At 36.9% G+C, this 21,749-nt stretch overlaps 1 protein-coding gene across 1 annotated transcript in view; it reads right to left on the reverse strand.

Annotated features, from left to right (window-relative positions):
- The window catches only part of LOC109072669 (homeobox protein PKNOX2-like), a 69,694-nt gene that overhangs the window by 35,228 nt on the left and 12,717 nt on the right, over positions 1–21,749 (reverse strand). The window lies entirely within an intron of this gene.

A 21,749-nucleotide genomic window follows, 5' to 3' on the forward strand; every position in this document is an offset into this window, starting at 1 on the left:
AGTTTGAATCAACAGTGAAAGACTTCATGGCAAACTCCAGCACTGTCCTCTGTGCCTAACCTGAGGAATTGTTGATCTTCAAAGCGAGCGTGTGCCGCTGCCAAAAGTGTATCTGATTGTGATTTTCCTGGCTCCTTTTCTATGTATCCTGTGCGGAAGTTTGTCAGTCACAGATGCTGCGGGGAATGCAATGAATAATTTTAAACAGTGCGCGTGTGTCACAAATGCCCAAATATCATGAATCTTAATGTCCTGAGTCAGGGCTTCTCCAAAGTGAATACATAAAACCGGCCCACCTGAATACATTTACTACATTAGAGGTCCTTCCGTGGGCAGATTTGCAATGCGTTGCAAGCGTGTCCCGATGCACGCTGGGAGAGAAAAAGGACGGAGACTTGAGGTTTGATTAATGAAGAAGGGAAAAGGGCAGTATGTCGGAGCAGAAGCCCTGCACAGGGACGGAAAAATCCAGACCAGGTTCTCAGGCCAAACACAAGCGCATTTAGACGTGCAAACATGCACCCCAGGGCTACACACCTTCAGGCAACACGCTGCCTTCACATACAAACACACACACTCACACACAGCAGTGTAAAACCGCTTGGGAGACTCAGCGTCCCAGCACTGCTCATTAACCTGTAGGAACCGCAGGTGGAGGATTAATCTCTGATATTCATGAGCTCAAATTTCTCTCTCCGTGTCTCTCTCTCTCTCTCAACTACATGTTCAAATTATGGCTTTCCATTTGGTTTAAAGAGATAGTTCACCCAAAAATGAAAATTCTGTCATTATTTACAAACCTTGATTTTCTTTCTTCTGCAAAACACAAAAGATGATATTTTGAAAAATGTCTGTATGGTTTTTCTGTCCATACAGTTTGTTTGAACCCCATTGGAAAAACAGAAAACTCTCTTCAGTTTTCACTTTAATGGAAGGTCAAATTCCGCACACTGCATTATGGGATACAGTATTCCACACAGCCTGTGCTGCTTGTACATCTGCAATTTTGCACAATTTAAAAGGTTATCTGGAGAAATGCTCCAAGAAAATCTGCATTCATGTATGCATACTGTATGTGTCTGAGACATTCAGAATCTTCATTCACCATTCATCCAATCTATCTGCAATTTCACTTGCCTTTGTATTTATGCTAATGATTATTTGGATATGGTAGATCTAGAAATAATTCCAAAGTGTCCTGCTTTTTAAAATTAGATTAAAGTCTTTGCTGAAATGGGTGTTGCGGAAACTTACTGTGTGGTGAAATTTTGTTATTCCCAGTGGCCCGATGGTTCGCATGCAAATGACCTCATTAGCATAGCTAAAAGCTTTTATTATAATTAGCATTTTCTCAATAGACTGCACAAGTATGGAAGGAATGGATCCTGAAAGATTTGCACGTTCACAATTGCACGATTTTTAAATCACAGACATGACTTTTGTATAACTTTGAGACTTTAGAAACCTGTATTAACTGTGGCCTAAAATCAGTGTAATGCTGGTGATACTGTATGAAACTGCAAAGGATATCCTTTGGCTTATTTTCAGTACACTTCCTGGTAAGCAGCTGAGATAAAGGAGAGGTGTGCACATACAACACGTAGACTGGTTTGACTGTATAACAAGTTATGAGGGCAAAAAGCTAATAGCTCTCTTTAGAACAGATTTCAATGCTGCTTGGCCCTATCCATTAAACGTAATACACTGGCAATCTTTAGAAAATTCACTAAAAGCTTAATTTCAAGTGCCCATAGATTATTCTAACTTTTTGCACTTGGGTGCTTGAAAGGGGTGTATCATTCTGTCACCGAGTTGCAATCGCATCTTGATGTCATTAGTGCACACAAGAGCGGGTGGCCGTTGCTTCCGATGACACGCCATGGTTTCGTTTCCTCACTGCACTGATAAAAATCTGAATATTGAAGGCTGGAATTCCGCCAAAATTGGAACTCCTGAGCTCATAGAGAAGGAAGGTAATCTTCAAGAGCTTGCTGTCAAATCGGTTTGGTTGCTCTCATGTTGAGCAGAGATACGGGTAAGGGGACAGTGTGTGCGTTATCTCGCTTTCCCAATCTGCAGGGCTGTTTAAATGGATACCTCCTAATCTTACCATGAGGCATCCAGCTCTGTCGCTTGGTGAGTCTTTCTGGCTGGATGCGGCAAAAAACCAGAGAACCCGTCTGTGATAAATGTGTCGAGAGATCAGAAAGCAGTTTGTGCTAATACATCATTCTGTATGAGTCGTTTCAGCAGATGCTTGTTGAGTGATTCTTTGACCGATGGAAACGGTGGCCACTTACACCCGTTTTTAACCCATTTAGCATGTCATCCATCAATTTCCACTCAGCTGCTGTTAATGGAATAGTGGGACATGCCTTGGAAACAGGCCTGTTTTAGGAGGCCTTCGAGCATAAAAGAAAACTCTGAAATCTGTAGGAAATTGTAAAAAAAAAATTACTCACAAGCTCTGAACTAACTAAATAAATAAATATTATTATTATACATTTTGATTATTATAGAAATATAAAAATTGTGTGTATATATGTATATAATTATAATATATTAAATAATATTAATGATTATTTCAAATATATGAATATATTTAAATACATATTTTACATATATATATTTTTTTAATTTACAAATTATATTTTATTTTATTATCAAGCACACAGACACACGCACACACACACATACACAACCCCCCACCCACACACACACACCATTTACACAAGGGTAAGATATGTTTATTAATAATAAATATATTTAAACAATTTATAAATGTATACATTATATATATTTGCATTATTTATTATCATAAAGTATCATGTTAGAAGTTTCTGTGTATAATTTATAGCAATGAAGATTTATGTGATTTGGGAAAAAAATCAAACTGAGAAATGTCTATTGACACTCAAAATAAAAAAGTTAAATCGCAGCATAAAAGAAAGAACTGCTATCTATCTATCTATCTATCTATCTATCTATCTATATATCTATATATATATATATATATATATACACACACACACACACACACACACACACACACACACACAAGGGCGTAGTTTTGGATTGAACATTGTGGGGGGGGTTAAAGTCTGAACTGTTTTCCGGGTCATGCTCACTTATAAGGTTTATTTGTTTGTTTGCTTATATATTTATTTTTTGTGAAATGGTCTTTTGTGCTATCATCTATATACAAAGTTGGTGCAATAAAGTAACATCATAGTTAACAATTACTTGGTTACATATATTGGTATTTTGTGCTATCATCTATATTTATATATATTATATATATATATATATATATATATATATATATATATATATATATATATATATATATATATATATAGTGTGTGTGTATAAAGTTAATAAAACACAAAGTAAAACAAGAGTGCATTGTGCTGGGTTTGCTATAGCTCCAGCGATGAGGATAATAAATAAGGTGCTGTGCATGTGTTATGCTATGACAGAGACAGAGCATGAGATGGCCTTGCCAGGAATGTGGCTGTAGGATTAGGGCAAGGGTGATCAGCATGTGGAGGAATCAAACCCCTTCCATTCCTTCCCTAAAAAAAGAGAAAACCTCTGGAGCAAGTGTGCTGTCACAGAGAGAGCCACAGGGGGTTAACGAGGGGGGGGGATTATCACATATCTCTGACTGCTCTGATTGTCAGAAGATTCCTAATGAAGAATATAAGTTTCAGAAGAGGCTGCAAGGAGACTCTGCGGCAGGCACGTATGTTCGGACTGGCCAACAGAGCCCAGCAGGGAGGGTCAAATGATCAGCGCACGCTGGACACTGATGAGGCATATGGCTAAACTGTTAGAGTCATAATCTATCAGCTCCGGTGAAATTTCACAGTATCTTACCAAACACGGAGGTTCACGAGTGGAGTGCAGCTGTTTAAATCTACACAATTCATACAGAATCTTTGGAGTTGAGCTGTTTAAATCTACACAATTCATACAGAAACACAATAACAAGATGTTTTACTTGGCAATGGGATGCTGAAGAGAGTATCAATATCCATCTGGAGGGAGAGATCTAGAGCAGCTGTTTAAATCTACACAATTCATACAGAATCTACAAGGTATTTTTATCTATCTATCTATCTATCTATCTATCTATCTATCTATCTATCTATCTATCTATCTATCATCTGTCTGTCTGTCTGTCTGTCTTCTATTCACCACTCTATCTATTAGGGGTTGACCGATATGCGTTTTTCAGGGCCAATGCCAATGCCGATACCGATTATTACAGATCAAGTAGACAGACAACCAATATTTTGAACCGATATACTGTATACTGTATGTCTGGTGTAAAAATTTAAATTAATATCAAAATTAAGAATAACAAGGGCTCTGACAAAAACTGCCTTCCCTGGTGTTGGTTGAGTGTAGTACTTCCACACTGCACTGCACTTCCTCCGTGCATCCATCTGCAATAAGGGTAATATAAAGAAAGAGTTAAAATTGGGGCCACTGTATGCTTCATGATTAAGCCTGTGAATACTGTACTACAGCTAAACAGCTTGGGGAAATGTAAGTATTTGGCTTTAATAATTTACATGTTAGAAATGTATGTGTAATAGCATAACCTCTCATAATTCCTCATAAATTCTTTTTTGATGGCTAAAACATATTCACTATTCGACTATTCAATTCATCATCTAATGCAAATTACTGGATTAACTTAAAAAATGTATGCAATAAGTAAAATTATTATAAGTAAATAATTTAACTGTCTTCATAGCTATATTGTAGATGTTATTAAGAAGACTGCAACTATTTTCATGAAACTATTACACTAATACCCTTTTACAGGCACACAGTTCAATTGCCTATTGAAATGTCTCAATTCTTGTCATCCTAATCATGGCCTACGTGACACTAGAAATTTCAGTTCATTTTAATTTACAGTACAGTGCAAATGAAGGCATAAATCAATTTAATTTATCTTTTAATCAAATGAGAGTTAAACTTTATTTTTTGGCAAACAAAGGGTTTACTATTAAAATTAAAACATGTAAGAAATAGCGTATTGTGTGATTATTCTTTCAAACAAAAATTTTAATGATTGTTGTAGTAGTATTATGTATATCATACACCACAGTAATATATTTTTGATAATTTCTTTAAAATAACCCAAACTTATATTTTGAAGGGTTGCTTTGAGGAACTTTTAAGTTTCTGTAGCCTATGTAAATGATATGACGATAGTTTTATTCAAATGAAACTGTCAAATGCTCATGAAGTGACTCTCAGAGGGAGTCAGAGCAGTTCTGGAGATGTTCATGTATTTATGTCCTCATGTCGTGAGACGACAGAAGCTGAAATCACTGCAAGCATCACACTTTGTATGTGTGGAAAACTAAACCGTGCATCTGTGCCATTTACATACACAGAGACATGCAGAACATGCTGGATTCATATTTAAATAGTATTTTTGCGGCTTAATATTTACAGATACTAGTCCATATCGTGACTCTATTTAAGTGTACTGACCTACTTTTAATTCATTCATCCAAACATTGACAAATTCCGTGACATTCCACTTCATACAGTAAATTCCATTTATATGACTGGATTCCACGATTCCGTCCATGTTTTCCACATTGCAAAAATCACAGATAATATTGAGGTGTTTGTTCAGTGTAACGTTAGTGAATTGTGATTTATTGCTACTTAAGCAATGTCTGCTGCTGCCTTACCTTTGAGAGACAACTGATGTGTGATCACTGAAGCAGCTCCAGTTAGCAAAAACAAGCGATTTCAGAGTGAGCGCAAATTTTGCATTGATTGGTCGGATTCGTGACTCCCAACAAATCAGATGGGCGGTGGGCGGAGACTGCTTTAGGCCACAGAGTGGTGAGTTCTGACAGGCTGCATCAGAGCCAAATAGTGTGTTTCAAAATGAAGTTATTTTATCGGCGAATCTGTTTTGAAAATGACCGATACTGATAATCATGAAAATGCTTAATATCGGCACCGATAATCGGCCAGGCCAATAATAAGTCAACCCCTACTATCTATCTGTCTGTCTATCTATCTATCTATCTGTCTGTCCTACCATCTTTCCATCTATTCATCCATCCATCTGTCCATCCATCTGTAAGTCTATCCATCTATCTGTCCATCTATCTGTTTGCCCGTTTTTCATGCCCTATACTTTTTCCTGGATAAAAAAAAAGTCACCAGAGGATCAGAACACAAGGAGAGCAAGGTGCCCATGGAGACTTTAGAAGTGAAAAGTTCCAGAATCAAACCAAAAGGAGTTCTAGAATATTCCATACACTTCATAACATGATTCTTTAAAATGTTTATAATACACTTTCTGATCTGATTTTGACAGGAGCAGAGACGTCCTGAAGAGCAGGTTTAACAGAAAGAACGAATCACTTAGAAGAGAGCATGAGACGAGACCAGTGGAGCGAAAATGAGCATGGTGGGATAATGAGGCGATGTTTGCTGCTCTTGGCCCCAACAGCTGATGTTTGTCTTTGCATAGTGCCCGGAGATACGCCGAATGGAATCCTTGGAAACTCCAAACAATCCAATATTAAATTTCCTCTGCAATGCCACAGGGAGAGAGAATCATGCATGGGGGGGAAAGAAGGCAGCAGGGAGACGAGAGGAGTGAGAGAAAGAGCGACGGGGAAAGAGAGAGCAAGACAAAATACACTCATAAAGGGTGAGAAGATGAGATGTCAGGGGGGTACAGAGAAATTGAAAGAATGAACAAGAGAGACCAAGAATATTCAGGGATAACATGACAGGCTTTATTGAATGGAAAGTCTCTCTCTGGCCATCTCCAGGTCTGAGCCAAGTTTCGAACCCGCAGGTGCATCAACAACTGTGGTGGGCTGATGGCTTCCATCAGATATAGTGTTACCATGAAAGCTTCCATGTGCGCCTCAGGGAGACAGACACATTCCTTGGTGTATCTATAACATTTCAAATAACCCTCAGTCCCATTTCTGACTGTTTATTTTACTAAAATGGTAGTTCTTCCATCTAAAGGGGCCATTATCTAAATCAATGGTGCTGGTATGCCATGACTAGATCCACATGGAATCTCTGCAAGAAACTCAATTTCTCCTTAAATTCAGAACCACAATTCATGAAGTTGTTTGAATCCCTCATCCCAAATTTGATTATGCTTTCAGCTAATAAGAGTATAAATTTTACTATATTTAAATCCACCCCCTGAAGAATGGGTGTGAGAGTGCTTGAAAACTTTCTATTTGCATCCTTTATGTGGGAATTTTGCTAAAGTAGAAAAAAGCAACAGATGAGATATACTACAGGTGTGGTCACATTTACCTTTGCTCTTTGAAATACAGTCATTTCAATAGGAATCCACGCAACTAGAAGTTTCGCATGAGGGTGTAAAGTTTCCCACATAGATTTCACTCATGTTCACATTGGTCAGAAAATGGTTTAAGTTTATAAATGGCCATTTCCTCTGAGGTGGCAAGGAAAGCATTGCCTCCTCAAAATATTGGATAAGAAAAATTTGTAAACAAAAACAAAAAAAATATATATATATATATAAAACATTAAAAAGTGTATAAATCACTTGTTTTTATAAAGAAACATTGTTCTACAGTGACACCAGCAGGTAAAGTTACTGCAGCTCTCTCACTTCCCCTGAGCCCACTGAGTTTTAACAGACTCACTAAAGCCTGTGGTGGGTTTAGTGGGGAGTAATTGAGAAAGAATGGGGAAAAGTCACGTGAAAGGAGGCAATGCCTCCATTGCAATATGACTGGATATGACTGGTTATGTTCAGCGGTGATTGGTTCATGCGATAAATCCCGCCTCTTGCGTTTGTGGGCATTTGCGAATCAGTCTGAAGGAACAATATAATGGCATTAATGGGAAGACTCATTTAAAAAAGTAAGCAAACAAACTGCACACTTGGATATAACCACATCAAAATATTTACCAAGCTTTGATGACTGTTGATCCGCAAAAATGCAAAAAGTGTAAAAGATAACTATTAAATTTTTCAGTTTACTTGGATATAACCACATCAAAATATTTAAATGGATTTGATTGTTGATTGTTACTATTAAATGAATTTTTTTTTTTGAAAATAAGTTCACAAATAAAATATAAAAATGCAAAAAAATTGAAAAAAAAAAAAAAACGAAAAAATAAAGTTTTTTCGTGTGTATGTATAAAATTTTGGCCAAATATATTATATTATTTTTTATATACCAGAATTTTATTATTGTGGCATCCCTAATTTTTAATTATCCATTATAAAATGACAGAAATTTAAGGGTTAAAGGGTTTAGTTCATACCAAAATGAAAATTATGTCATTAATTACTCACCCTCATGTCGTTCCAAACCCCTAAGACCTTAGTTCATCTTAGGAACACAAATTAAGATATTTTTTGCTGAAAACAGAGAGCTATCTGACCCTCTATAGACAGCAACGCAACTGAAATGTTCCCAGGTTTAGAAACGTAGTGTATACATCGGTAAAACAGTCCATGTGACATCAGTGGCTCAACTTCAGTTTTGCGATGCTATGAGAATACTTTTTTTTGTGCAAAGAAAACAAAAATAACATAATTTGCTCAACCATTCTTCTCTCCTGTGTTATGTCTTCTGCCATTTTGGAGAGTACCCAAGAATGTATTGGACGTAATCAACATTGATAACATGGTTTGATGAATGATTATTATCTCATGTTTTATGTTTTTCGTTGTTTATGCGGAAAAAATGGCGGAAAACGTTAATCGGGGGACAAGAATGGTTGAGTAAATTGTTATTTTTGTTTTCTTTGTGCAAAAAACTTTATTCTCGTAGCATCGCAAAACTGAAGTTGATCCACTGATGTCACATGAACTGTTTTACCGATGTATTAACTACGTTTCTAAACCTGGGAACATTTCAGTTGCGTTGCTGTCTATGGAGGGTCAGATAGCTCTCCAGTTTTAACAAAAATATCTTAATCTGTGTTCCGAAGATGAGCGAAGGTCTTACGGGTTTGGAACAAAATGAGGGTGAGTATTTAGTGAGTTATTATTTTTTTTTATTGAGTTTACTGCTTTAATTTGCCACTTTTGTATCATACCTCTGGAGCAACCCTGTGGACATGTTGATTCCTTTTGAACCCCTATTATACTTCTATATGAGGCTCATGAAGGTGTTTTGTATGACACATAGTAAGAGAATGTGTGTGTGCATATACGGCAAGCTCAGCAAACACACTTCAGTGGAACCCCACGGTCAGGACGTCTCCTTTCTAACGTACACACACCGCAGTTTTGCAGACAGATCGCCCTGCGCTCTCGCTCCCAGTCTCTCTGGAGGTGTACAGAGAGGCCCTGGCCGGCCCCAGCGCTCTGCCCTGGCCATTTCTGGAGTACATTAGGGCTGGGGGGGATATTTGGATCCCCCTGCCGTGGCCGGCTGGATGGGTGGCCCGGCCCAAGCGCAGCCCTTTTCAGCAGCCCCAGCATGATTGATAGGAGGCCTCACTCACTGACTCCCGCTGCAGTCACCACACACTGTGACCAGAACACACACGCTACTACAAGCACTAGCTCGAAAACTATGACACGTGTATGCCAAACTGTGACATGCTGACGCCTGAGGAGATCGGCATGAGCAGACACGCTATAATGGGTGGTACTGTATAAAGTTTTATACCACCTGATTACATAACAGCACTTCATAACACCAGACTTGGGCTGTGAAACACAACAGATGTCGTCAATAAAACATGAAAGTTCATCACACGCAATAAATCAGATTTCTGGCTACAAAAATAAGGATTAACCTGACAAATTGGCAGCAAAGTGAGCTGTAGTACATTTATATTCTGCTTGTATAGCTTGGCTATACTCATAAAAGCAAATAATCTCTCTGAAAGGGAAGAGTACTTCCTTAGGACTGATCGACTCAACAAAAATGTTCGAAAACTAGTTAATTAATTTGATTTGTTAACCCCTCCATTAATTATTTTGTTTAACATGATAGATGTTTGACTGACACAATAGTGTTTTGGTGCCATGTTTAAATAAAAGCAAATCTCAAAGTTCTTACCCTGAAAATAATGATATTGCAATAATATTTGAACTATCCTGTTTTAGTGCTATGTTAAAATAGAAATAAAAAATAAAATAAAGTTGGAACCTTAGGAGAATAAAGATGTAAATGTTACAAGCTTAGTCACAATTTTTTTTGAGGGGAAAAAACTACATTATGCAGAGAAATGTGATTATCACAACAGAAACAGGCTGCATTATATATTTTTTTCAAAATATTACAAATCCCATAAAAAATATTTTAATATTATTTTAAATTAATTAAATTAATGCTTATTACTTTTAATGACTTACTGAATTTTCTAAATATTACAAATTTATTTATGTAAAAGACATGAGATTGTGGTAACACTTCAGATTAAGGAACACATTAATTATTAATTAAGAGGTTTCGCTCAATAAACAATAGGCTAGTAATATGCATGCTAATAAGCAACTACAGTAGTTGGTGAGAATTGGACTTTAAAATAAAGTGTTACCGAGATTACTTGTTAGCTGTGTATGTAGTTATGTTTCAATCCAAAGATGCAAATTTAACTTATGGGCAAAATTGGAATATCACATAAAACATTTGCGAGTAAAGCACCGTTTCCATCCAACGAGTCAAAGAGAACAAATCGTCCCTTTCTGGTAAACTGGCACTAAATATCTCTAAGAAAACGCTGCAGAGATCCATTAAAAAAACTTCTTAAGAGAGAAGAAAAGGTTAGTACAAGAAAATGTAAATAAAGTTTGCATGACGAATTGCCTGAGATTATAAATATAGCCTATCATAAAAGTTCCTTCAAGTTCTCCGAAAATATCGCAAGAACTATTTCTAAAAGCAAGTTAAAGAAAAGTAATCTTCACCCACAAAGTTGGCTAATAAATTTTCTTAAAGTCTGTGATGCATACCTGCACGGCACACAACTCATAAACGACAAGCAAAGAGGAAGAAAACTAGTGAACATGGCAGAGATGAGGAAATTTAAAAAAAAGAAAGAAACAGGCGACATTTCGAGTAAATGGCATCCAAAACCCACTCCAATTATCTTTGGCAGCCATGCCAGGGAGGCTGACTTAATTAAAGTGAGTGGAAAGGGAAGGGGGGGAGGAAGGAGAGAGAGAGAGGAAGGAAGTGATTGAGGGGGCAGAAGAGTGCGTATCAGCGCCAAGCACAAAGCCGAGCACCACCGCCGTCCACCACTCTTTCTCTTTTCAATTTCACTTCAAAGGACCAAGGCAAGAAATCATAAAAAGGGAGAGCGAGACGTTTTTTAAGCAATATAATTGCACTATTCATATCCAGTATTTTTATCGTCATTCAGATAGGACAAAAAATACATAAAAAGAGAATAAAAAATGATTTTACTCGCCGCTAAATCCCCAATAATCCTCTTGTGCTTTTCCAAGTCTGCCTTCGACGTTGACCTTTTCGCAGGAATCCTGTTGCCATGGAAACTCTCGCTGCGCTCCCCCCAATCGCACATCATTCTGTACATATTTCCATCATCGCTCTGACAGAATACTCACGGTTGTTTAAGCGCAAATGTAGCTTGTTTTGCCCCCTAAACTCTTGGCTAATCATAGTAGTATTTATAGAGACTAACTGACCGCGTTTTGCATACGTGATTAACAGCTTATGCTAACTCACGAGTGATGTTTACAACATCTAAACAACTTCCATTAGCACTCAAATTAACATTAATACACTAACTTCTGCTGTCAATCTGATGCTAGCTGAACTTTTTCATGCCTGGTCGACCCAGCTAGCATGATATGGCGTATCTCTCCTTAGTTCATCAACACTTCGTCAGCTCCTCATGTAAATGAAATCTTGAGTATGAAATATATAGACAATGCCAAACAGGAGGCAGCTGGTCGCTGAGGGCCGTCCAGAAGGACTGTGGGTGGCAGATTTATAAATTCAGCTATAATGTGTGACTTCAAAAATAAACTGCTTTTAACAGAGGACAATGGCTGTTTCATAACTGCAAGATGATGTGAGATGCTGTGATTTCAGAGCAACTTTTTATTGTTGTGAAGATGCTATAGAGTACTTTATGTATAAAAAGAAAAAAATACACATTTTATACTACAGGGGATACTACAATACACTTTAGATTAGGGCACACATATTCACTGTTAACTAAGAGTTTTCCTTTAGTAAACTCCTAATTTGCTGCTTATTAATAAGTAAGTAAGGTGGATGTTGTAGTAGTTATGCTTAGGTATACTGGGTAGGGATAAGGGATCTAGAATATTATAATGCAAAATAAGGCTTTATAAGATGATATGTGCTTTGAAAGTATTAATAAATTGTCAATGTGCTAATATACATGCTAATAAGCAACAACAACAACAACAACAACAAAATAAAAATAATAATAATAAAAACACTGCACAGTGCTATTTCAGTACATTTAGTACCTGCTTATGCTTTTTTTCACTGAAATTTTGTGTGCAAAAGTGCCACAACTGTTCACCCCATTGTGTTTGTCAAAAAGAGCATTGCAGGTTTTGTGCCTGTTTGGATACCTGTTTAAAATATTTAATATCATCGTGGATGCTGCAGGATGATTTTTTAATGAAGCGTCAGATTTAAAATGATGTTTGCAGGCTGAGCCCTGAGAGAAGCTCTATGGGCCAGACTGCTGTGGGCCAGAGCTGGAGCCAGGAGATAAGACCGACTCCAGCCGGCTTGCTTTAGGGGACAGCGAAAGACCTGGTAACTTGACAACCACTATTCTTTTTGGCTGAGATCATATTTGTCTATTTCTTCTTTCTCTCTCTCAGACCAGACCACTTTTTTCAGACTAACTTTCAACAAATAACCCCTTCTGTGTCTTACTTTTCACTTCATGTCTTCTCATGTTCTATCCATTTTTCCTCTTTTATTTTATATATATATATATATATATATATTGGCGGGATTGCCATGGTAATGGTCTTGGCGGAACAGATCTGCTACGCTGCTGTGGCAGAGCAAGTACCAAGACTTGCTACTGCCAGTACATCCGCATGATGATGATGCACATATAACATATGAAATAACCCCTATATAACATACACTACATGATCACCCCATAGCAGATCTATACAGGTGGAGCTGGGGATGGTGAAGGGTTTCACGCTGCAACTGCTACAGCAAGCACCAGTCATATATTTGAATGCTGAGCACTGAGCTCATTGGCTACCGATACAGGAGAGAACCAATCAGCTGTGTTGTGTAATAATGATATCATTATGTCAGATAGAGTTAGACCTATTGGACAGTGCCATCTAGAGTTTCATGCCAGAATTGCGTGTGTGTGTGTGTGTGTGTGTATGTATATATATAGATAGATAGATAGATAGATAGATAGATAGATATGTAAATACTGATACTATATACCAATTTCTTTTATGTTAATGTCAATTCCACTGAAGGGTGACTGTTGCTTTCTTGCCCCCTCTTGCTCTCTCATTTCACTCTCTCTTTACCTCGTCTCTGTCTCCATCCCTCACCCTCTTCCTCTGCACCATTTTCCCTCTCTTGGTGTAGAACATTCCGGTGTGTTGAGCTCAGAGCACAGCACTCTGCTCTCAGAGGCAGGATTGTTCTTGCCGCACAGGCCCAAAGCCCGTTGCCACGGATACCGCCATACCACAGATCTGACCCTGGAGAATTGAGCTGCTCACCCTCAGCAGGAGCCACTGGCAGCTGCAACACAGCTGTTAGCGCCGGGACAGGGTTACTTTCTTTCTTCCTCGCTCTGACTCACCCGTTGGTTCAGTCACCCGCTCTCTCATTCCTTTATCAATATCTACAAGAAAATTTCCATGGGAGCAGAGAATTCAACCTAAGGCCCTCTGTTTCTTGTTAAAGACAACATAAAAGCAAAATTGACCCCATTTACTTTCTTAATGAAAATGTTGCTGTTATTGTGCATGATTCATCAGTGCATGTTACTTTAAAGACCAAAAATACTCGCTTTCATAAAGTTTAATCAAAATTTAATAACTTTTTCAGCTGATGTAACAAGGGGTAGGGGAAAATAAGTATTATTGCTCTTCTCCCTGCAATACTTCATTCTTATTGGTCAACTGCAGTGTTCTATAGTCAAATGTTTAAAAATAATGACTGTTAAACTGTTTAATTGACAGTTGCCCCTGGCAAACAATTATATTGCTGTGCTAGTTTTTTTTTTTTTTTTTTTCATATTATTGTCACTTATAAAGATAAAATAAAATAAAGTTAAATAAAATAATAATAAAATAAATAAAATAATTGGTTTTTTTTGTCATTTTGTGGAATACAAAAGGAGGTATTTATAGCATCCAAACTGCTCTTTTTCACATCATGTAAGTAAATGGCAATTTAATGTTCATGTTTTATCCATATCCGTGAATTACCCCTTTAATGTCAGTATGGTCCATTTATGTTTTTATTTATTACTGATTATAGAATATCATTTTAAATGCAAAAAACAATCCAAAGCTACCCTGATTGGGAATTTCACTGATCTGTAAAGTTCAATAGTAAAATATTATTATTTATTTACCTTTTTTGTGATAATGACTATACTAACTGTACATTATACCTAACATATTATAAGCTCAACATCCACAAGTCCAACCAAGTTGTGATTATATGAAAGCAAGTTGTTGTATATGAATATATTATTTCATTTGGTAACATGTCATATCAGTCTCTTTCATTCACTCATTTACTTGCTTCTTCATCAAACTCTCACATTCACTCTTACCCTTCCCTGAGAAATTCCCTGGCAGACTATTTTGAAAAACCAGAGCGGTGACTCAAGTCTCCCATCCACATCAATCACGAATCCCACAGTTCTTCACTCTATCCATAGCATGATCCATTAAACCGTCGTTATCCGACATTCAAATCAAAACAGATGTTCCCCTCTAAAATCTAAAATTTCAGTAAATAAATAAAGAAACAGAGGATGACAAAAACAGAGACCTATTTTTCACATTGCCAGAGCCTATCCGATGTCATATTATGGTTAGATGTTATGGCTGGAAGCTATGCCTTTTATCTAATCAGGGCATAGATTTCCCTCTCTTTTCCACCTCGGAGATAACCCGATTACACGGTAACACTGTCTCTGAATCAGTTTAGCAGCTGCCCTGTGGTTGAGCACACAGATCTGTATGCAGCGGTGACAGGTAGAGCTAAACTGCTGCTAAACTTATATAAAATATTATTTTCTCTGTCTTAAGATTTGCTTAAAATTTGCTTTGTCTTACTGCTACGTAGGGATGCAACGATTATAGATTTTGTTGGTACAATTATTGTCTGAGAAATAATCACTGTTTAATGATTATGACGATTATTATGCATTTATTCATTTCACAAAATTATTAATGTATAAAGGCACATGAAAACTCTTTAGATATTAAAGTGTTATTTATTGCTGCTTTTTGAAACAGAAATAACACAGTAACCAATAATACAGCACAAAATAATAATAATAAAGACAAACAAAAGTCCATCTCTTCAATTGGAATTAAAAAGGTGACCTCTGCTCTGTAAACATCCATGTCAGTATTTCCCTTTTGAAAATAACTAATTAGAGCCACAAAAGTATTGTTTTCAGTTTGTACATTTTTTAAGTTTTTTTGGGGACCTGAGGCATAGAACTGGAAACATGGTGAAAAAAAATCTTGTTGGTTTTTGACTCATGAATAATACTGTAAAAGGGATAATAAATAACAATGTTAATGAAGTATTATTAATATAAGACTATTAACTTTATTTATCCCACAGGGGAAACTATTAATATTGAGGGGAATAAGCTGAACTTTTATTGTAATCAACTGTCATCCATACGTATTCATTTTAATAATTTTTATAATAATCATATGATTTTACATGTGGCCTGAGAAAATCATGTCTATTATTTTGGTTTGTGAGATTGGAGATCGCATTGATCACATACAAACATTCAGGAGGACACAAACTTGCTGTGAACCCTGCCCCGTGACTTTTATTAATAAAATAGCTTAGATACTGAATTGCTACATTATATTCATCAGCAACAAGGGGGTAAAAATCACTGTTTAAGTAACTAAACACATGCATGTAGAGAGATGCGCTGACGCAGGTTCACACACACTGCTTTCGCTCTCTCTCTCTCCCAATCGAAAAATTAGTTAGAGTAGCTAAATGTTATAATAAATTAATTCAAATAAATGTGATCTTACCGCACTATTTCATCTCTGATCTGAAGCAGGCAGAATGCTCCATAGCTTTGCGTCAGTCTTGCCTTCACGTCATGCATTAAAATAGTTTAAAGCCGTGTTTTCGCTCTTTAGCAGCAGTTTTTACGGCAATATTTAAATGTCATTCTTGGTGTACCCAAAATAGTCCCACACTATCGACTTCAGTAATTTCTCTGGTGGAAATAAAGGATTGCTGTTTGGTTCCTCTGTCATAGCTAATCTAGTGTGTGTAGTAGCCTCCTTGTCTCTGATAACACAGCATTTTAAGCTGGTGCACCGCTAGTGTAACTTTGTTTTCGTTTTGCGCAAGTTGCAACTGTTTCGTTTCATGCAACAGAAACACTCGGTGTAGCGGAGCCTTTACGCTTTTTTAATTAACCGTGCCGTTTTAGTGAAACCGAAACCGATTAATCGCTGCATCCCTACTGCTATGTAAATCAACTTCATGTAAATTCACCCTCATAGAGAATACTGATAAACATGGCCTAAATGCCGTCAAACTTTAATTTTTATGGGGTCCTAGAATAGAAATACTGTAAAAAAAAGAAAAAAGAAATTCAACTTGTTTAAAAAAAATAATTTACAGTATTTCTACTGTAAAAATATTCTCATTCTGCACTAAACAGTTTTTCTCCCATCGAATGTCTCTAGTAAGAGAATCTCACCCCCACTATACCATTACAATTGAATAGAAAGTAGCAAATCATGTTCATGGCTGTGACTTGTCAATTAGAAAATGATGAACCTGTCAATATGTTCTGGCCAAACTTCCTTTTCAAGTATTATATATATATATATATAAATACAATAAATAATAATAATAATAATAAAATACAAAATTCTACTTATATAAATTATATTGTGCATACAAATAAAATAGAGGTAACTGCAAAAAATAAGAGTTTATGATCATATTTTAATCAACTAAAGTGGTATCTTTAAAGTAAAACCATAAAACCTTATGAAAAACATTACAATAAAAAATGAAGCATGGTAAATGACAAAAGCAAGTGTGCACAGTTAGTGTTCAGAAAGTTAGAAGAGCATCTGTTCTCAGTAAACATGCTGTAGAGCCAAACCCTGAAAACACTAACAGAGCAGAGCGTTTGTTTTAAGCAGAACAGCATGACAAAAGACAGTTAAAGGAACTGCTATCTATGTCAGGTTGTTTCTATTAGTATTAGCGCTCCAAAAAGACTTTCTGTCTCTGCCTTACACACAGATATAAATCTGCTGAATTGAGAGAGATAAACAAGGTTTAAAAGGAAAACACACTTCAGTGTTTTATGGGTTAGTTTTAAATGTACATGAAATCTTTCCTCTAACGTTGATTTGAAGATCTGTTTAACATCTATATGACATCCAGTCAGACGCGATGCCGTTTTGCATCTTTCATCATATCTAAACAATCCACTCGTGACATAAAACTGGTGCAATGAAAATCTAACAACTGAAATCTGGGAAATGTGATTTTCTTTTTTTTCCTCAGATTGCTGTCAAGCAAATGCTCTTTTCAGCTAGAAGTGATGCACACTTTAAAGCGCAAAGTTTGACACTCAATTTATGTTATCTAAGAAATCTGTGCAATCAGATTGACATGCAGAGATTATCACAAAATCTTCACTGTAATTCCATCTCTTTCATCTTTTCAAGCATGTGCGTTATGTTGAATTTTAATGCGTTTATTTGTGTATCTATCAGTTACATGCACATGGATGTTTGCTTAGCAGAGTGCATAGGTTTTGCGTGTCTGTGCATTTGAGAGATGCAAGTGTTTGTGTCTGTATTTCTAACAGTAAAACAGTAGGGTTGCGCATTCTTGTCCAACATAACTTAAGACAAGCAGACACTGAGGAAAACGCCTATAAAACTCTCTCAGCCTCTTCTCCTCCATCTGTTTTGTTTTCCTTCCATCTCTCCTTTTTGATGAGCTGGGTCTTCAGTCCCCCCAATAAAATCCCATTAGCTCTTAATGAAGTCGAGCTCGCTGCCTCGCGCCTTCACCTCATTTAGCACAATTGTCTGGCAGCCATTAGCACGGAGGCAATTACAGCCGAACGGCGAGAGTAATTGGAAATGCCGACAGGGACCCCAAGAAAACGGGAATAAATAAAAAAAAATATTCAACCTAATAAGCCTCCGTTGGGTTGGTGGGGGCTGCTAGGCTAAATCAACATAATGCTAATCGAGGCTGATGAGGAACAGACTCGGGGTGAAGGCCAGGGGTGGTGGAGATGATGATGTTGATGATGATGATGATGAGGTTGAGATTGTTATAGAAAGAGCAAAAGGAATCATACTAATCAACTGCTCAATGACACAAGGTACTGTACTGTTAATGCCCACGTAAACTGATAATATAACAAAATTAGTAATAAAAAAAAATGTTTTTCCTCAGTATTTTACTCAGAAAGTAATTAAATATTTTATATCAAAGTGTAGCTAGAAAAATATATATTCATTAGAATAATGTCCATGGCTTTTTCATGCATTTTAGATTTTAGGAAATATAATGCTTTTCCAGAAACCGAAATTACATTAAAAAAATGAATATGGAAATAATAAGTTTTTAGCACTAGCATCTGCTGAAATTAAATGTTTTCTATGATTGACATGTTGATTTTAGTTCAGTGTACCTTCATGTTGTGAAAAAACATTGTAATGTGGCATAAATAATGTAGGCGGGACTTTGATTATGAAAACATTAAGCTATAATATTATTAGTTAGTATAGTTTTGCCACAGCCTTGATTATTTCAGCAGAAAACTGATTGCAGAATGGAGAAAATGATTACATTTTTAAGAAAAAATAATTGGAACTACAATACATTTTTCTCCCCTTTTGATTAACGTGCTCTGATGCATAGTGCATGGCTTGTTTTGATTTCATGTTTTAAATAGAGCTTTCTGGAAATCAAATAAACTACGGTAACATTCCATGCAAAGGAGGCTTTGTCAAGCCAGTCCTTGAATAATGAACGGTCACACGGATGATCTAAGGGTTGTGTGTGGCCTGCTGGTGCCAGAAGCCAGGACATCTCCCTTGACTCCTCACCCTACTTACTCACATCAAACTGGGCAACTGGTGGCAGAAACCTGATCAGAGGGGGTAAAATCAGAGGGCACCTTTCACAAGAGCTGGGCAGACTGCCCAACGGTCCACAGGAGGGGCAAAGAATAGGGTCTGGTTGGAATGGTGTGTGTCTGTGATGTGTGTGTGAAGGCGTCTTGGCACTAGCTTTCCGGAGTCGGCACGGGAAACAGAAGGTCGAGTCCCACAATAGTCTCCCATGGGGCATCCACAATACCAGCTCAATGACCGCAGTCAACAATACTCTCAAGGCCTTTTATTCAGAGAGTTCAATGGACCAGACACACCCAGCGGCACTTTCCGACACAAAACAAGATCCTGGCACACACACACACACAAACATAAATATTCATACAACCTTATATAAATGACAATATTGCTTCTATAAAAGAGGCTTTCAGTCGTGGCTCTGTCTAGAATCACAGCACAGGGGACACTACACTAAAACTTAGCCATAAAGGTTAGCCATGGTTCAAATGAGTAAATCTGGATAAGTTCATAAATAAACAATATTAATACAATAAAATAGCATCTTGTGAAATTGCACACAATAATAATGTTGTATACAATGCTATAATGCTCACTCTAAACAGATCAATCTACTCAAATGAATCTGTAGCTTTTTTTAAACAGATTCATTTAAATGACTCATCCAAATGAATCAGTTTGAACAAATCATCACACAAGTCAATGTATTTAAATTAATTATCTAAGTTAAGCAATTTATTGAAAATAATTAGACTTAAGGGATTAATTGTAGTTATTAGTGGCTTATAAAAAATAAATAAATAAACAAAATCAGTTTTGAAGGTAGCTGAGCTTCTGTTAAGCTACTACAAAGTTAATAGAATCACTACATTTATTTGGTTGCTCCCCAACACTGCTCCCGGTTAAGATTTGACATAATGTACAATAAGCTACTACACTTCATCTTAACTGGAATATGATACCTGAGGAACTAGAATTGATTATTTGAGAAGATGAAAAATGAGGTGAAAAGACTTTAAGCAAAACATGGTGAGTGTAGCAAAGGGCTGCTACCACAAAAAAATGAAAAGATGCAGGCTCCTTCCATCTTTCTTGTGCTGTGCTTTCACTCCAAAAATGTTTATTTGTCTAAAAAGATCTACAAACAATCACTTCACTCGACAGGAGAGAGAGCTTTCCAGTCAGGAGGAGATTTAATTAGGGAAATCTCATTAGGTTTAACAAAATTAAGCGTAAAACAATCCTCGGCAGGGCTCCGAGAGCGAGAGGGAGAAAAAGAAAGGGGGAATTTGGGGGTCAGGAGGATATTGAGTCACTTCCATGCTGCTGTGGGGGAAAATGGCTCTAGATACCCAGCTGTTTTCACACTCAATTAAAGAGACTTGCCTGGCTTTTACCCCCTCTGAAAAGCAAAGAGTTAACCCTTCTGCATATTGCCGCACACACAAACGTGTCCCTCAGACTCAGCCTCTCTCACTCATCCACAACGTAATTCCACCCTGAGCCCACGAACCATTAAAGACACAAATTGTGTTTTCGAACAAATTCGCACTCTATAAGGACATAACAAAAAGTGCTATTGATGTGAGGAAACAAACTCTTAAACAACTCAGTCGGGGCGACTGCAGACGAACAGCAAGTGCTGGAAAATTCATTTCGAAATTCATCTGTAAATGCCCAATTCTGACTAAACCAGCAAGGAATAACTCAGCGACTCCATAAGAGCAATATCAATGCAGAGAAATCACAGGTTTGTATATTCTAGGCGGCTCGATAGGTGACACTGCATATTTATCAGCCATCTTCAAAAGTGTGAGAGTATTTTATTTGCCATCAATGCTAAAAAAAAAAAAAAACTATATAAAAGTATGATTTTGAAAGACTACACTTAATGCATGACTACAAAAGCTGTTTGGCGCATTTGTGAAAACAACCTCGGTTTACCTTTCTCACATTAAAATGGAAGAAAAGAATCTGGTGACAATCATGGCTCTGTTCCAACACCTAGTGAGTTGCCTTGCTGTCTGCTGCCTACATAAGCAGCTGCTAGCATCCTAAAATGAAACTGAACCTCATAAATGGTGAACTAAGAATGAAAACTGAGGCAGCAATACCAAACAAGTGCTGTCGCGCAAAATGTTTCACATTAAGTGCATAGTTTACAGTTAATTTCCATGGAGTTTGTTGTTAGCATGTTGCTAAGCTAACTCTAATAAGCATAAAATATTAACAGCTCAGACAAACATTTGTGTTAAATAGCAGTTTTGTATTTAGATTTAAGTACTTTGTTCTTTTCAGTATTAAATTAGAAGAGATGAATGGATGGATGGATGGATGGATAGACAGACAGACAGACAGACAGACAGAGAGACAGACAGACAGA

Source organism: Cyprinus carpio, chromosome B10, assembly GCF_018340385.1.
Source record: "Cyprinus carpio isolate SPL01 chromosome B10, ASM1834038v1, whole genome shotgun sequence".
Lineage (NCBI taxonomy): Eukaryota > Metazoa > Chordata > Actinopteri > Cypriniformes > Cyprinidae > Cyprinus > Cyprinus carpio.